The following is a 371-nucleotide window of genomic DNA, read 5'->3' as shown; positions in this document are numbered from 1 at the left end:
TAATAGGAGTTTTTAACCATACGCTAGTTAGTTATCTATTTTGATGGTACCAGAACTTTTTATTTTGGGGAGGGATCACTGGTTTATAGGGAGAGCCAGTGGCACAACAAGAACTATTTTACTTATCAGGAGATTACAATAATTACAGGTTAAAAAAAAAATATCAAAGGAGGATAATACCAGTCAATTTTAAAACTTCAATGCGTTAAAACTTCAAAACGTTTCTGAGAAAGGCCATAATATATCCTCCAATTAAGGTAGTGACATACTTCTTTTTAGAAATAACATGCTTTTTCGATTCACAATATCTCTTATAACATTTAATATAATTAACCAATCATATAAAAAAAAATTGGTCATGCGAGTACTGT

Source organism: Acyrthosiphon pisum, chromosome X (genome assembly GCF_005508785.2).
Source record: "Acyrthosiphon pisum isolate AL4f chromosome X, pea_aphid_22Mar2018_4r6ur, whole genome shotgun sequence".
Taxonomy (NCBI): domain Eukaryota; kingdom Metazoa; phylum Arthropoda; class Insecta; order Hemiptera; family Aphididae; genus Acyrthosiphon; species Acyrthosiphon pisum.
The sequence above is the reverse complement of the archived record's forward strand: the minus strand, read 5'-3'. Positions refer to the sequence as shown.